The sequence below is a fragment of the Pogona vitticeps genome, chromosome 2 (genome assembly GCF_051106095.1).
Source record: "Pogona vitticeps strain Pit_001003342236 chromosome 2, PviZW2.1, whole genome shotgun sequence".
NCBI classification, from domain to species: Eukaryota; Metazoa; Chordata; class Lepidosauria; order Squamata; family Agamidae; genus Pogona; species Pogona vitticeps.
Genome location: NC_135784.1, coordinates 184534936 through 184552343, shown reverse-complemented (window position 1 = coordinate 184552343; position 17408 = coordinate 184534936). Strand labels below are relative to the sequence as shown.

Here is a 17408-nt window from a genome sequence, read left to right as displayed (position 1 = left end):
TGGTAAGCATGTACAGAATTGCAGCCCTAATGCTCCTCTTTAAAGTCCTCCACCCATGATCTAGAGACACAAGCAACAATAATCTTTATTAAAAATATGCTTGGTAAGAATTAGCAATCATCTCCATAGATACTATCTTACAAAGACATGTAAGAGTAGTTGTTGATTTACAGAAGTAGCTACACCCTTTAAAAAATATTGCCCTGAAGCTGAGAACGCCAGTTTAAAATATATGTTTAGACACTGTTCATCCACTATTTCTATATAAAGTTTTGGCCAGTCCTGTTTGAAAAGTTTAGTTATATTTCTTTTGACAATTAACATTGTTATTATCACCATTATAATCAGAGAATTGCAGAGAGAGAAAAAACACGCCTTCTTGAACCCACTTTCTACTCTATTTTATTCCACAGAAACAGGTAAAGTTTCAAACTACTTTAAATAGATTAAAAGATACCCAGTTTTTATCATCTGTATTTTTTGAAAAAAAAAATAATAATCTGATTATCACTGTATTCATAAAACAGCATATTTTATAGAAGAAAATCTCGTCAAAAAACTACAGAATAGCTGAATTTAAAACATCAAAATACTAAAATTAACACTCTATCAAAGATGACTGGTGGAAAAACTATAAATTAAGGAAAGCAACAACAAAATAAATAACAAATAACAAAGGGAAAGTAATATTTGAATACAAATTATAACACAACATTCTAAATAAATAAATAAATAATCACCACCACCCCAAAAATATGCCTGCAATATTTTTTCACTGCTTTATTCTCAAGATAAAGAAGAGTTGGAGTAGCTCTCATGTGCTGAACTATTCAGGGATTGCCTGCAAGTCTCCTCCTTGGTGTTCCTTCCATGATTCCCCCCCTTTCTGTCCCTTTACGGTGCAGCTTTTGAGCAAACAGCTGCTTGGGGAATGCCAGTGGTGGTGGTGGTGGTAGTAGTGATCAGCGAGAATGTGGCCGGTTGGGATGTCCTCATGGTGGGTCTTGCACATCTAAAGTACTGAACTAGGACTTAGACCTGGGTTCAGGTCTCCCCTTGGCCACAAAACTCACTGAATTATCTTCGTCTCAGCTGGGCCTCCCTCATAAAGTTGTTGCGAGGATAAAAAGGGGGGCAGAGCCATGTCCACTGCTTTGTGCTTAATCAAGAAAAGACAGGATATAAATGGAGCCAAGAAACACGGCTAAGCAAATACAAATCATGGCTTCTTTGACCCTTCGGGGCTAAATACATGCTTGGCAGCTTTTTTCCCATGTCAGGAAAACCAACAGTCCCGTTTGCGCTATAGAATCCGGGATTTGAACACGCACTTCGAAGAAGGTGCCCAGCTGTGCCTCCTGCATCATCTTTTTTGTCAGGCAATCACGGCCAAGCCTGAAAATGCAGAGGTCCTTTCTCAGGTGAGGAGTCCCATTGTGAGCAGGAGTGCTGGAATACTGTATTGAAGTTCTCACTTGGATGGGGAGCCTACGCTTGAAAAAGGACCCGGAGAAAGTGGTGAAGGAAGGAGGTGCCCCCTAAGCAGGCTCAGACTCTTTTTCTATCACTCCAGAATGAGGCTCCCATTGGGGGGGGGGGTTGCTTAACCCTTGACATGCCTCTGGTCCCTGACTCCAAATGGCCCCTGCCCCAAGCTGTCCTTCTAGAGAAGCAAAATATACGGAGCTGTGGCAATTCACTTACATGCCTTCCTCTTTTAAGGTTCACCTGGGGGCTAAGACATTTGCAAGAACCAGGCTGGAGCTGTGGGCACGCTGGCAAGCGTGCCTCTGTAATGGGTTCTACACACAGGACCACACTTGCCCGGATCTGTCCCATTTTCCCGACACACTTGCCTTTCTTTCCACTTGTCTTCCTTCATGCCAAAATTGAGACGTATTTAAGAACACGTCAGGGCAGGGATCCTTTCTTTCTTTTTTTTTCCGTACCACTGGAAAGCGCCACACTTACTGTCAGTGTTATATTAGTACTGAATACTAGTTGCAGTGGTTCGGTGTCGGTGTCCTAACCTTGCTAAGGTCCCAGGAAATCATGCAAAACTTTGAGCCACATTCAGATATCTATTAAACAGGTACAATGCCTTGGGCCCACTGCTCCTGCCAGCCCCGACATCACCCACCTTTGCTTCTCGATTTTTGCTTTCTTCTCAGAGATTATATAACATGGTCTCCAGCATTTTCCAGAGGCCCATGCTAAGAATATCTGAAATGAACTATGGGAGCAAGGAGTATAATAAGAAGGGGGAAGTCATTTTTTTGAAATCACCTAAGCAGCTGACAGAAGAGTGCCTTTATTTCGTATTACATTATTTTATTTCTGCAACCTGTATTTTGCATCTAAGAGGAAAACACTCTTCTAAAGGTTCATCTAAACAAGATAATAGAATGAAATTAAACACAAAAGGAACTATCAATAAGTCAAGCAAATGCACCCAAGTAACAATAACAACAACTTAAATAATTACTTAAACAACAGTAGCTTAAACCATCTCAATTCAATGCCCCATAAAAACCTAAGAAGAGGCCAAAAAGAACAAGTGCATCTGGAGGGCTCTTCCAAAGGCCAGTAATGACCTTTAAGAGCTCTTTGAAGGGGCTGTATTAATAATAAAAGATGTGTCATATATAGCTGGTTAATCCAAAGGTGAGGTCATGAATTGGTCTAGAAAAAAAGGAATCTGAGATTGGGGGGGGGAAGGGTGCCTCCCCACCGCCTTTGAATCTCACTGCTATTCACAACTTTTCTTTAAAAAGTTAGAGGCACAGTGAAGCAGGAAGCCCTGGCTTGTCTGTTCACTGATTTTATGTCCTGCAACACCCCGTTCTCTTCATTTTTTCCCATTTGCACATTAATTTATTCAGTAACAAAATCTTCCAATAAAATACACATGTATATTTTAAATGGGAAGCATACAGCTAAAAACAGAATTTGAAAAGAGACTTGTAAATATTCCTAGCAGGTCAGGGAAAGGCGGTAGCTTAGCTGGTCTTTGTATAGAAAAATGAAGCAATATTTTTTTAAGACTAGCAAGTTGATTATATATTTGTTAGTCTTTAAGGTTGCCATTCTTTGCTCTCTTTTCCTGTAACGAACATGATTACTGCTTTGAAAATTGTGGCAACAGGCTCCTTGCAGTGGGGTTGCAGAAGTAGGTCAGTATGTTTGCAATGAAAATACAATTTAAAGTATTGGTGCAAATACTATTAAATATTCAGAATTAGAAAAAAAATGTTGCAGACAGAGAAAAAGATAGTACAGTAATGTTACCATTGATGACCCACATCAAAAAACAACAATTCCCAGGATGAGTGGGTTAGGTACGGACGGCACAGCACAGTTGGAGAAATATAACAAATCCCTACTCAAGAAGGCACAAGCTGCCTAAAGAAAGAATACTGGAGATAAATATAATCACATTGGTCAAAATGGCACATTTATTGCACTGAAAGCTGATCATGTGGAAACACCGTGGCAAACAATCTCAAAACAAATGTCTTTGTTCCATGCTTGTTTGTCTGTTTGGGTTTTTGTTGACAAAGAAAAAGGTGTCACACTGATTTTGATACAAAGAAGTTTCTTAAAAAGTGGGGGCATCAGGTAGAAAGAATATGATATGAAAATGAGAAGCAAGCAAGCAAAATATTTATTATTTTGCTATGAAAACGAGAAAGAAAAGAGGAGAAGAGGAAGGGATACAGAGAGAGAGAGAAAGAGAGAGAGAGGCAATAAGGAGGATTGAGTCAGTGAATAAGAGATCTCCCAATCTACCAACAAACATATTAATCCCACAGGGGTTTGTTGGTTGTTTTTTGTTTGTTTGTTTGTTTGTGTTTGTTTGTTTTTGCATTAGGAGGCCCATCATAGTCTGAGGACTTCAGCTGTAATTTACTTAGCCTCCCTCTCAGTCCAACATTTTCCAGGTTAAACCGAGGATCGTACTGTAAATGGTTTATCCAGTGCGGTCCCTTTGGCCTCTCTGGCTACTGGGAACAGATTACTGAGCAATGAATATTGAGGGGCAGAGTCAAGAGTTATTCCTCCAGAAAGCAAGTATAGATATAGATAATGAGTTTCATGAACTGCCCCCCCCCAAGGAGTTTGTTCACAAGAGAGAATTTGCTCCTCTTGCATGCAGAATACCCGGGATGCTTCTGGATGGACAGCTCCAACCAAGCACTACCAATCAAAGGACACTGTTCCACTCCATTTCCCCTCTTTACTTAAAGGGTTTGCTGTGGGGAGCTGGGAAGGCAATAGAAAAAAAAGAGGAGTACACATGTACAACATTGTTTTGCCTATGAAACTCTGCATTTCAGGCAAGGCAAGTGTACAACAAATATTTTGTCCGAAAGCACCCTAAGCAGGCTCTAGAATACAAGACAAGGCCAACAGACTGTAGATCCTCTTCACTGGTAAGCTGCATTTTACTCAGTGAAAACTGTGGTTCAGGAACATACCAGAGGAAGTTGCAAAGAATGTTACTAATTTGAATGCGTTATCTCAAATGGCAGACCCCTGAAGGATGTAGACAAAACAAGGGTGAATATTAATTTTAATTATGTTTACTTTTGCCCAAAGGGTGAGCACCAATGGCTTCCATCTTTGAAGATCTAGTTTGTTTTGTTTTGTTTTTTGCAGGGGGGGAGGGACAAAATGGGTTACTGCTTGAATTGTTGGGGGAAGATGGGGAGAGTTTTTAATTAAATTCATTTCCTGACTAGTCTCAATCTTAGCCATATTATGGTCCTTTTGAGTTCTTCTTGTTGAGGGGGGGGGACCAGCCAACAACTACGAGTTCCATCACAGAAGGCAATGGGGCCAGGATGTATTCAATCATCCCCTTCCCCTTCCACAAGAAAACCTAAACACTGGATTAAGTCCAGGGTTATTTTGACCATGTGTGAAGTGTTTCCGGGAACTTTTATATCCAGTTAACTCCATACATGAATTCCGTAACCAAAAAGCAAGATAGAATTAAATAGTATTATACTACTATTGTGGTGTAGCAAAGCAAGAAGCAATGTTGGTTGTTCAGCATTTCGGGACGTTGCTTGTGTTCAGCTTGCGTTTGCAGCAATTGGCAAGTGTGGTGCAGTTCCTCCCAAAAAGAGTAGGGGGGGGGAAAGACGGCACCCCAATGTGCATGCCTGTTTCCTAGTATATATGCTGGGTTTTTCATTTTGTTTTGTTTTATGCACAACTCTTGATCTGAACAGTCTTTGTAAGCATTTGCTATTGTGCAAAATGATAATATAAGATGGGGTGTAATTTGCCCTCATAAATGCATTTCGGTGTGCACTTTTTCTTTGATATCTATAAAAAAACTGGGGTGGGGTTACAAACTCGCAGATCTAAATTTGTTACATAAAAAAATATTCATACCTGACCTGAAAAATGTCTTCTGCCTTCGGTACGACTACTGCTACTATGGGGAGGAGAAGTATTAGTCCTGCTGGACCAGCCCAAAGATTCGTTTAGCCCAGTATTTCGTTTCTGGGATCCGTCAGATTCTGCCTCTTGGAAACTTCCAAGCAAGATTTGAAGAGGACGGCAGAGGTACCTTGCAGCTGAACAAGGACACTCATTCTTCAGTCATGACTGCTAGCCATGCTCAGAAGAATCTTCCATGGACTGTCAATCTCTTTTGAAGCCCTCTGTGCACATGTGTTTAATGATGGCTGACAAACAGACCCTTTGCCGGAACAGCCATTTCAAGAAGAGAGAGGGTGGCTGAAAGCAAAGAATGGACTCATGATCCACCCACCACGTCCTCACTCCAAATTGTTCTCTGGAGGTTTTGTTTCCCCTGGGCCTTCAATGACTTGTATTCTATCTTGTATTTCTTGAAGAAGGCAGTTTGGATTGGGGAAAAGGGAGGTGAGGAAAGAGTTAAGGGTTTCCTCTCCCCCCCCACCCAAATCCCCCTACAAGTTCTCTGATCTCAATCACCAGTACAGAATCAGTAACATCCAGTTTGGCCCTAAGCTATTGGCGATCACTACATCTTCTGGTAGTGAACTCCATATGTTAATTACGAGTTTTGTAAAGAAGTACTTTCTTTTGTCAGTTCCCCTCCACCCACTGCTAATTAACTTAACTGGGTGACCTTCACGTTCTAGCATTATGAGAGAGGAAGGAAATTTTCTGTCTATTCTCTGTACACCATTTCATCTTTTTTATAAAGCTTAACAACACTGCTTAACAACTCACCTTTTTTTAGACAACCTCTTTGTGCTTCCTCTGACATTTTGATTCATTCTTTTGGTTGATTATTCATGTTTTCTTGACTTCTTATTCATGACTCTGCAGTTTATATACTGCCTCACTTTGCAATGTGGTCTTCCAAAAGGTACATAGACTTACAGTGGCTCATGGCCTGTCAATTTAACCAGTTAACATGGCAAAGTCACAAATTAGAAAGTGCAGCGACATAAAAGAACAAAGAGAAGTACAAAAGGCTTCCTTTGTGTTATTCTCATTCGGTCCTCACATAAAGGAGGACTGAAGAACAGATTTCATGTATTGTGCGTGCGCTTGTGAAATTCAGACATGGGAAGTAACTAGTAATTTGTTATTTGCACTTGCAAATGCTGCAGACTAGTTACTCACAATTAATTCACATATTCTAAGAACATTAGTGTTTTTTATCGGGAGAGGTTTGGAAATTAGTTTGACCTACAGAGATGAAGTGACTCGGAAATCCCCCTCACTCCCTGTTGCACTTTAAAACAAAAACAACAGACAAACATGTTGCTCTTAATAGTAGCAGGGAAATTCTCCCAAGCCTCTCAGCCGTGTTCAGATGGGAAGTGGAGTGGGAACAGCATGACCAATGAAGCTATACATGTTCCCCATAATATTCTCTCTCCCAGGAATGTGGCTGGGGCGGTGGGGGGCGGTCGGGTGTACAGAGACCTTCACTGCTAGTAATGAGCAACAGGGAGCTTTTTGAAGTGGAAAGAAGAAGAAAGAAAACAATTGGCACCCTTTCTGAAACATATATATTCCCCACTGCTGACATTTCCCAGAAACATACCTGTTCATCCCCATAAGCCAAACCCCCACCTCCTTTTGCAGGGATGAATCATGTTCCCTTGAAAATGGGGCAGAGATTTAATTAGTTTAAAAAATTGCTCTAAAAAGGTAAATAGAAAATGCCTCCCCACTCATCCTTTGAAGGGCAGTATTTTGGATAACAGGATGGCAGCAGTGGCTCTTATTCAGTGGGCAATTTGACCACTTCTACCTTTCACGGAGAGTTGGCAAGAAGAGGGTTGGGATACCCCGAGCGGCCTAGCCCATCCTTCCCACCGAGCTACTGCAGCAGGAAGCCATGACGGGGTTGGGGCAGGGGGAAGAGCAGCAGGAGGGCAATAAGTAGCCATATACTGTGTGCTGCCTTGTAGACTTTGAGCAGTACATACAAGGCCAAAATCTTCCTTTGTTTACAATGTTATTGGATAGTGCCACTTAGGGGGTAAGGTCCAGGGTCACTGGGGGGGGGGGTTCCTAAGAAACGTCAGTGGCTGTTACTGCTGTGCTTCTCAGCACTAGGCTCTAATAAATTTTAAAAGGTCATTTTGATTGGGGTGGGGAGATATTGTTTCAAGACACCTGAGCTTGCCTCTCCGTGCCACTGGCTGATGCTTAGCTTGCTTTCAGAACATCTTCCACTGTGTTGTCCGTAACTTCCAGTGTCATGAGAGGCACCAGCAGCTTTGTAGGCTAGCTAGTGGACGTTTCAAGGCTATTGACTTTAACTTTTAAAAATACGCTTTATGTGGAATGCCCATGAATGGCTAAGAGCTTGTATGCTGATCAAGACTAAGCCACCTGAAAACAGGGATAACTCATAAATATATATATTTTGGTGAGGAAATGGAAATCTGTTTTCCCCACAGCTGTTGCTTCAGCTCTCTAAGCCTTACCTCTACTAAAACACTGCAGTGAATAGTCCAATGCTGAATCCAGCCAGGAAGACATCGCAATGTAGTGAAAGACAAATCACCTCAATTATCCAGCATTGTCAACCACTATTTTGTCAGGCAGCCAACATCTTAAATTTCTGCAAGAGAGAAAGAGAATTCAGAGAGATGGACAGTGAAGCTGTGATTTCTTAGGGAGGGGGGAGGCAGGCCGGCCTCTCATTTTGATCCCTGAGAGTTAAAAAAACAACAACGATGAGATACTTATTTTATATTTATATTTCCATTTAATAATATTTATATTTCCATATTCTATTTATGGATATTTATATTTCTGTTTCTTAAAAACTGCAAGCTTACTTTAAAATCAATAACGATATTCTTAAGTAAAGAGAAAAAACATACATTTCTTGCAGGGCAAAATGAGCTGCTGACTTTACAAGAACCACCAGGAATATCTTCAGGGCTGCAGAGAGGCTGACTGGAAAGTCCCTGTAATGGCAATGTTTGTGGAGAAAGAACAGCACAAGTATTTCCTGGGCTGGCGACGAAGGAATAGGGAAGCATACTTCACAGAGATCAAGAGCAATCCTTGTTAACAACAGTCTTGAATCCTATCACATTCTGTGACTGGGCCTTTTCAAAAATAAAATAGCTTGAAGGAAGGAAGGAAGGAAGGAAGGAAGGAAGGAAGGAAGGAAGGAAGGAAGGAAGGAAGGAAGGAAGGAAGGAAGGAAGGAAGGAAGGAAGGAAGGAAGGAAAATAGTTTCATTAAAAAAAGTTGAATATTTGAGTGATTGTCCCCCATCTCTCAAAATGATGGGAGAAATGTGGTAGTATTTGAGCAGTATTATGTAGATGAATTACTACTGCTCCTTTGATGGAAAATGCCAGTGTGGTCTACCAGGTGAATAGCTGGAGTAGGCTTGGGAGATCCCAAGTCAAATGCTGACTGAGACATAAAACTCAGGGTGAGCCTACAGCACAGGGAAAAAATGGTTTGATCCACTGTGTATTAATAAATTTATCAAATTGAGTTTCTGTGGGCAAATTGTTGTAGTCATCCAGATGACAACTTGTAGGAGTCACAGAGTGCACAAGAGTTCCAACACGGAAGCTGCCTTAAGGTGCTAACAAGGTGCTAATTAGTCATTTCCTCCTCTCTCATTTCGTCTATTAATTTCTCCCAGTGCTAGAATAATAGTGTGTTGAATGAGCTGAGTAGAAACCTTTTTTAAAAAGAAACTGTGCAGAGACCAGGGACACTCCTCTGAGGGGAACTGACACTCTGCGCGTGCCCCTTTGCATTGGATCACGCAATCACATCAAGCAGAAAGCAGCTAAAAGCAACGTCAAACTGATCAGAACAAATGTAAGCCATCCCTGCCAGCTGAACAAAAAAAAGGGGAGCTCCCCACTCAAAAAAGACAATTCCACCACAAGCTCCCCCACACGGAGTGTTGTGAAGTCAATCCAAATGCATTTGTGTTCAATCCGACAAAATATTGAAGGGTAAATGGCCAGTGTAGTTGCCCCCTCAAGTGGGTGAATTTAGGACAATCATTCTCTTCTGGGCCGATCTTCCCTACAGGGTGGTTGTGGAGAAAAGTAGGGAGGAGACCCAGACCATCATACTAGCAGAAATATATGGTATTAATGTCAAAAATAAATAATTCATATGAAAACTTTATCTTGCTTAGCTTCCTTCTGTTCACTCTTGCCCTGAGTTAAGGGATAAAATACACAAGTGGCATTCAAGCCATTTTTATTCCCACAGTAAAGGAAATACCCAGCTTCCACAGAACTTCTGTCAGCCCCTTCCTCCAACAGAAGGTGTCCTCCCTTTTCATTGGACTCAGAGCCACGGACAGGGGAATATCCAGAAGACTGAGAAACACAGGTCTGCCCAAGGCCACTTTCCCCACCCCCCACCCCCCCCCCACCCCCGGAGGCAAGAGGGATCTAAAATGTTATGGAACACACAGAGACACATAGATGTGCCACACATTTAAGAAATCCTAAGGGTAAACACACTCCTTTTATGGGACGTGTGAAGGTGCTTTAAAAAAATCATTCATGATTTCAAAGTGTGGCAACTGTCTGTCCAGGTGCCTTTCTCACCTTCTGTAAGCACATGTGATACTCATGTACAGAGAGCTCCCTTAACAATTTATGCCAGAAACAGATGTTAGGAATAGACTTCCCCACTTTCGGGATAGTGCAGATTACCTTGCTTAGTCTGGTGACTGGTCTTCAGGATTTAAGCACAGAATTCCTCTAAAGCATGATTGCGCAAATACAGAAAGACAGCATCAGTCATTTCTCTGCAACACTAACATGCTTACACTTCTAATTACAAGTTATCACTAACGTCTGTTTCTGGTTTTAGCATCCACTTCTGCAGGCTGGGTGAACCATGAAGCAGGAGGTGATGCTATGCCAATATTAAACTACATGCTTTTAAATGCTAAACTCTTAATTCTGACAACCAATCTCCTGCTGATGAGCACAGTTCGCTGTATGAACTCTTTGCTTGCTCTGGTATGTTTTCCTTGGGCTAGAAAGAATGCCGTACATTAATGGTGGTGACAGGCTGTATGTAGAAAGGAATGAATTTGATAGACAGCAGACCCCAAAAAGCTGGCGCTTTGGACTGGTATCCATATCAGCATGAGGTGATAAGTCAGCAAGAAGAGAAAAGAGTCAGTGAGCATTTAGGACTAAACGTGGGTTAAGGCTGGCATTTGCAATAGTTTGGTTCTACTCAATATGAATTCATTAAACTTTCAGAATACAGAGCACAGCAAACAGGCAAGTCTGATGCAATATATACAGTATCAGAATAGTTACTCGAAGTGGATTTTTTTGTTTTTGGTACATGACTACACTATAGAGCTTAAAATAAAGCACTATTTTATGTAAGAGTTTAATGATTAGATCTGAAGGTTTAGAACTTACTTTTTACCACAACAAAGCCAGTTTTTGAACACCATAGAACAATGCTCTGTCGCTTAAGACAAACTATGCACCATATTGTTTATCAGAATTAAGAATTTTTAACTTGAAAATATTTTATATTACTACAGGGACAGGTAAAAGAGATTTGTAGTAGATGGGTCTCCGAATGATTTATAGTCGATCACCAGGATTTCGAACTCCCAGTTATCTGATAACGACAGAACCACTTCTCCAAAATTGCACTGGTGAAAGAAGGAAAGCTTGAGATGACCCAAGTTTGGGAGTAGATTTTTTTCTGGAAGGAGTGTGGCCTCATGACAGTTTTGAAACTTTGTTCAAAGCAAATACTTGGGCTCAGAGTTCTTTAAATATAAGATTGCTTCTACAGCACTTTCCAAATTGTACTTTTGTTGTTGCCTTGAAATGTCCTGTTGAATGAAATTTGTAGGGTGTCTGGATACTGCCCTCTTCCATTTGCAGCTCTTCCATGTCTCTTTCATCTTTGTTCCTATCAGAGAAAATCCATTAGGGAAGAAAGATAATATAACTGCACAAAATCTTTTACTCGTGAGCAATAGGAGCCCTCAGTCTAAAAAACCCTTCAAGGTCTTTTATGTCAGTTGGTAGACCCCATCATTCGAGTTCTGAAAACAGAGATGTTTTAAATTTATGGAAGCAGTTCAGCTTCGGAGTTTCCTTCCAGTAGACATTGGGTTTTCTCCTGCAGGGTTGCCATTCACTGTTTTTTAAATTCCTTTTCAGACTTAATGGCACGCAGAGTAGAATGCCAATGTTTTACACAATTTATTTGCCGACAATTTATCTTGGTAGCTTTAATATTACAGCTTTTTAAAAAAAATGCTATTTTAGAATGGTTCTTTTTAAAACTATGGTCACACTGAACTATTCTATATGGACTTCAGCTTTAAATACTGTTTTTCAAACTTAGCTTTAAATGTTTTTAAAATAAGTTTCTAAAAGAAAGTTTTAATACTAGTTTATTTTACACCGCTTTGGGAGCCCTGGTGGGCAGGAAAGTAATAAACAATATGTTTGATAAATAATGTCATTTGTGTTTTTGTGGAGGTTGTTAATTTCCCTGTGGAAAGATACCAAACGCATCGTGGCAACGGAAATCCTTCTTTTTCTCTTTCTCTTTGTTTGGAATAGAGAAAGCACACAATGTTGACCATTACAAACATAACCACAACTGGTTCTTCACGAGTTTAGCACATTGAATTTCACTCAGTTATTTATTTCTTATATGTGAGCAACCTTACACGCAACTTTCTAAGATACTCCAAAACCTGTGTACAACTTAATACCGCCGCCACAGAGAATAACAATTATTCTTGTAAATAAAGGATTTCCATATTTCAAGGAACTTACTTGTGGGGAGATACCCCAAATAATTTGGGTGGGGGAACTTAAACTTACTCATACAAATCACCAGCTCGGGGGGGGGGGGGAAGAGTCTATTTTCTCATTTCCTGATTGTTACCAACAAGAGTATCGATTCACATACTTTTAATTACACAGAATCTAAGAAAAGAAAGCCTGTAAAAGGAATGGGGCCTGGCTGAACTTTTAGCCGATTTATATAGTGTGAAAGTGCTTAGGGATGAGCTGCGGTGGAGTTCTGGTTACAGCAAACCATCTTTTTAATATCTTTTTGTAAGACCAGGTAAAACAGCCTCCACCAACCTGTAATTACCCATATCAGTTGGACTTCAACTCCAGTCAAAAGCCTGAGGGGACAATGGGGATTACAATCCAGCACATCAGGAGGTTCCTCAGTAGTGATGTGGCTGAAGGAGACATTTGGATGAAATATATATATTTTAAAACCTATGGCTCAAAAGCCAAAATTAGAAAGTAGCACTGAAGGGTATGGAAAAAGGAAGGGGCACGGGATTGTACATACTCCTTTATACTGAAATTTCCCAGGTTCTTTACTCTCACTGGCCCCTTTCTCCTTTTCTCTCTCTCTCTCTCTCTCTTTTTTTAAATAAAAAGTGGTGCTGCCTTTAAAAGAAGGGCAAGAGAAAATCATCTCTCTTTTATGCCTGAGCTGTGTGACGGTATTGCTTTATTTTGTACTTTTAAAAAACCCAGCAACCCATATTTGGCCTGGCTGGCTCACAAAACCCAATGTTACAGGAAGAGCGCTTGCGCCCACTTGCTGTAATCAGAGAGGTAATTCTGTTTTTCCTGGCAGAGGCCTCTGCCGAGACTGCTGTGTGCGATGTATGGAACAGATTCTTTTTTTCGGCGTCCTGCCAAAGTGACCATCTGCTTCCAGTTCTAACCCTCCTTGCTCCCCCCAATCTGTGGCTGTTCACTGAACTCTCTCTCTCTCTCTCTCTCTCTCTCTCTGTGTGTGTGTGTGTTTGTACATACACACACTTAACGGCTGCTTCATTCCTGCACCCACCCCCAGGTTGTTCATGAAGACCCAGCCAGGAATAAGGCAGGATATCAAGGGCATGCCTGACCTCCATGGATGTGGATAAAAAAAATCTGCCCCATTCTTTCCTCAGAAATGTCTGCTGATCTGAAATCAACCTTTGTGTTGCTCCTAGCTGAGGCTCCGAAATATCTGCAAATAGAGAAGACCACATCAGGTCCTTTCCAGAACTGGCAATATGCTACAAAAATACAGCTTTGTACACTGTGCCCCTACAGCCATCCTGTTCGCACAAACAGCTGCCCCTTGCTCTCTTGATTTTACTCATAGCTTCTCTCTACTTGGAGGAGGGGAGGGGAGGCCTCTGCAAACAGTGGTCCAGGAGCAATAGGAGGTTTATTACCATCACAGTGCAAATTGAGGGCAGCCACAGCATCAAGCAAAGTAAGGCTGCCACCTCAGGCAATGGATTTGGGCCTGCGTTAAGGTTAGAGTGGGATGGGAGAGTGATGTAATCCGAGCCACAGAGCATGGTTGACTAGTTTTCCTCAGCAAACCATGACACAAAATTAAACCCGTTGGTCTACTCCTTCAGGTTTGCTCACCCTGAGGTTTACCTCCTTGTCTGAAGACCTCAAGAAACATAATCATTCCTTGGGATTCCTGGCCAACCCCAGGAAGAATAGAAGGGGTGGTAGGAGATGAAATCTGACACCAAAAATTAAGAACGCCATAAAATCTAGAACAAGTGCTTTAGTGTATGAGGCAGAAAACTTAAAGGCAGGAGACAAATCTTCATGAAAGATCCACTGAAATGAACAGGATCTGTTCATTTCAGTGGGTCTTTCACAAAGATTTGCTTCCAGGGAATGTTATACTATTCCATTTGGGAGGGAAACCTTTAGGTTTTCTGCCTCATACACTAAAGAGCTTATTCTAGAGATTATGGCGTTTTTAGCTTTTGGGGTCAGATTTCTGCTCCTACCACCCCTTCTATTCTTCCTGGGGTTGGCCAGGAATCTTAGGGAATGATTATGTTTCCTGGGGTCTTTAGACAAGGAGATAAACCTCAGGGTGAGCAAACCTGAAGGAGTAGACCAACGGGTTTTATTTTGTGTTACAGCTTGAATGCCAGGTTGCTCACCTCCTACCAACTGATGCCAGGGTTCACTAGCGAGTGACCTGGCAACCTTAATTCCTCCTTCATCTGGAAATAAACATGTCCCCACTCCCAGCTTCCAAGCAGACTGCATTGCTTTGTTTCCACTTTCCTAGTGGAAAGCATCACATGGCAAGTGTGAACAGGATACGGGCATTTACCTTGCAGGACATTGAGGTTTCCAGGAACACAGATAGTTGTGGCTCCCCTGTGGGCTGGATGTCTCCCCCCTCCCCACTTGCCCAAGAGACACACACAGCACAGAAATGCTGGCCCTGCCTTGGCTCAGTTGCGGAAAAAAACCCGCCAATTCCATCCAAGCTCACGCTCTTTCTGTTATAACAACTTTTACTAGATGTATAAATTCACTCTTAAAAATCACAGGGGCCTTTTCATTTTCAGAGTAGTGGCAGTAACAGGTAAAAACAATCAGCATGCTCGTTTATTAGCGTTTCATTAGCAGAAATTGTGTCCGGCTAGGAGGGCAGTTAATGACTGAACAATCGTGAGGGGATGTATGTTTGCCATGAGATTTATTATTAAATGCTTCCAGCAGGGACAAATTCCAGTCACTGAATGGTATAAGCTAGTGGTGTAAATTGTCTAACATAAAGCTGGTTCATATGTAGAGAGAGCCTTCAGTGGCAGAACTGCTCTCAACAAAAGCCAAGGATGCAGGTCCTGGGCCAGTTCCCAGTGGTGAGCTCGGGTTCACAGGGTTGACAACCCATGATGTTTTGATAAGCAGGGTCAATAACACTACGTACTAGTACCTCTTCCCTGACCCACATGGGCAAGGACCAAGTTGTAGTCCAGGTGGAAAGGCACGTCACCCCAGAATTTAGAGGTGAGATTCCTCACCCACTCTATCCAGATCATTTGCCACCTATGCCTTTGAGCTTTGTTGTCAGCCTTATAAATGCTGGGGTTTGGATTTCCCCAGCCACAATGTATTGTCATGAGAAATCCACATTATAATCCATAATACTGGAGTTCCTTGGTCTTGAATGGGTTATTAAGACCCTTCAGCTTTACAAAATGCCTGCTCCTGATGGATATGCAGTATGATATGATTGGTATGCAGTACGACAGAAGACACAAAGTACTTTTTCCCCTCCATCGTGGTTTGAGGAATTTGTGCAAAATGACTGCAACAGTTTTTCTTCTTTCCTAAACTAAGCCACCGAGCACAAAAGGCCGTGCAGCTTCCTCACAAAGATACATCTAATTCTTCTTTAAAAAAAAAAAAAACCAGGCAAGAACAGGCCAGCAGTTATCCTTGTTTAAAGTGTAGTGTAACTGCACCAAAAATTGTGCTTGCACAGATTTTCTCTGAGACTGGGGGGGGGGAACCTAAGGGAGTGCGCCTCTCTTTTCCACTGAGTGTGCAAGGACAAATTTGGTCACAATTTAACACATCATCATTAGAAAAGGCATTACAAATACAACTGTCACGGTCATAATGCCCATGTACATCTATGCTGTGATCCTATTTGAAATACTTCATACAGTTCTGGAGACCTGGAAAGTAGAGCTTGGAAACACCGGCAGTAACTCTAATGCATTAAAGTCAATTTGTAAAGCAATCTAATTCATTGATCTTGAACCATTAAGAAATGTAATTCATTAGTTAATTAGTCTGTTTTAAAGCATTAAATTGTTCACCTATTAAAATATGGCTTAGAACAACTGAAAATGACCGCAATGAATTAACAAGCAAATAAATTGCTAAGTCATATTATTTGCCACTCTCACAATTGAAATACTGTAGTGGATTTTAGTTTTACTGTTAAAAATTTTAACAAAGGCAACCAAAATTATTTCTATGCTCTATTTGAAAAGGTGGAAAAGGTGGAGAAAAAGGCAGCTGAAAGGGATAAAGAGACTGGAGCAGTTTTCTTGTAATAAAAGGTTGCAATGTTTAGGCCTGCTCGGATTAGATGAAAGCAGAGCCAAACTAGGCATAATGGAGGTGTATAAACTTAGGGTACAATCAGACGGGAAAACAAATCACATTTTGGACTGCTTGTAGCATAGTCTGGTTTAAGCTATTTCATGAGGATCGCACAACATCTGTGGGAGTGCAAACTAGCTCAAAGCCCAACCCATTCCCAAGATGGATCTTTTCGGTCCAGCAACCGAGCTACTACTTTTGGGGGCCAATCTGGAGCAATTCCTCCACCGACAGAACGGTCACTTTCAGCAACCCTTTCCAGTGTGATCAGACATGATCCTCTCTTGCCTTATCAAACCCATACTATATATGTTGTAGAAACAATAGGAAGGAAGCAGCTTTTCTGGATCTCTCAGAGATGAACTGCTGGTTCAGTGGTTCATGCTAGTTAATTTCTTGGCCAAACAAGTATCTGGTGCTGCAAAGCCCCGCCTTCTACGGCAGGCACCCTCTCAGAGAAGATGGGGCAGGGAAGTCAGGCTGGTTCCTCTGAGTGGGCATCTGCCTGGGGGGGGGGGCGGAGTAGGACTCTGAAGCACTGAATACCTGTTTGGCTGATGAACGAACTAGCACAAAAACCTGGCAGTTCATGCCCATCTCTACAATAGTAGAACATGATGGGGATTGGTCAGTGAATTAAAATGATGGGAGAGCTAGGATAAAAGCCACTTATATTTAAATACAGAAATTTGCTATTACATGGTGTTGTAGCAGCCACCAGCTTGGATGGCTTCAAAAGAGGATGAAACAGATTCGTGGAGGATGGTTACTTGTCACGATACCTCAAGGATCAGAGGAAGTGTGTTTTTCTGTGTACTAGCTGCAGAAGGAGAAGACTAAAATTGTCTCTTTTAGGCTGCCTCTTTCCCCTTTCTGCTTGTTCACCCGTTCCCTGTTGCATCTTCAGGCAGGCAGTGGCTGCCTTCTTAGGTGCCTAAAGTAGGCTGGAGTGACAGGGAGTCCACTGAAGCCTTTGTCAGATCA

General features: G+C 41.6%; 2 long non-coding RNA genes across 3 annotated transcripts in view; one reads left to right on the top strand and one right to left on the bottom strand.

Moving 5' to 3' along the window:
* LOC144587134 (uncharacterized) overlaps window positions 1-17408 on the top strand; it is a 57970-nt gene that overhangs the window by 19456 nt on the left and 21106 nt on the right. The gene's annotated exons all lie outside the window — the stretch shown is intronic.
* LOC144587135 (uncharacterized) lies at window positions 138-15809 on the bottom strand. The gene is made up of 2 exons (XR_013542327.1): window positions 7950-15809; window positions 138-6397 (listed from the first exon to the last, which is right to left on the bottom strand). It is a non-coding gene; the product is annotated as an uncharacterized LOC144587135 (long non-coding RNA).